This window comes from Myotis davidii, unplaced genomic scaffold (genome assembly GCF_000327345.1).
Source record: "Myotis davidii unplaced genomic scaffold, ASM32734v1 scaffold515, whole genome shotgun sequence".
Classification (NCBI taxonomy): Eukaryota; Metazoa; Chordata; class Mammalia; order Chiroptera; family Vespertilionidae; genus Myotis; species Myotis davidii.
In genome coordinates this window covers 541,203-541,440 of record NW_006286242.1, presented here as the reverse complement: position 1 = coordinate 541,440, position 238 = coordinate 541,203, and positions in this window count along the sequence as shown.

The window sequence follows — 238 nt, the reverse complement described above, 5'->3', positions numbered from 1 at the left end:
CATGACGCAGGGAAGCCTGGCTCCACTGTTACAGGTGGGCCTGGATTGGGGTGTGCAGACTGAACCTCACTGGGGCCTGGGAGCTGAATGAAAGAAACCCTGTGCCTCTGTGCAGCGGTGGCTCTGGTCTCTGTCTGGGGCTGTTTTCCTCCCAGGAAACTGCACGCACCTCCTGTGGCCCATTACCCAATGGAGGAACTGTTGGAGGCATCGTGGTGCTCCTGAGGTTCTTCAGCTC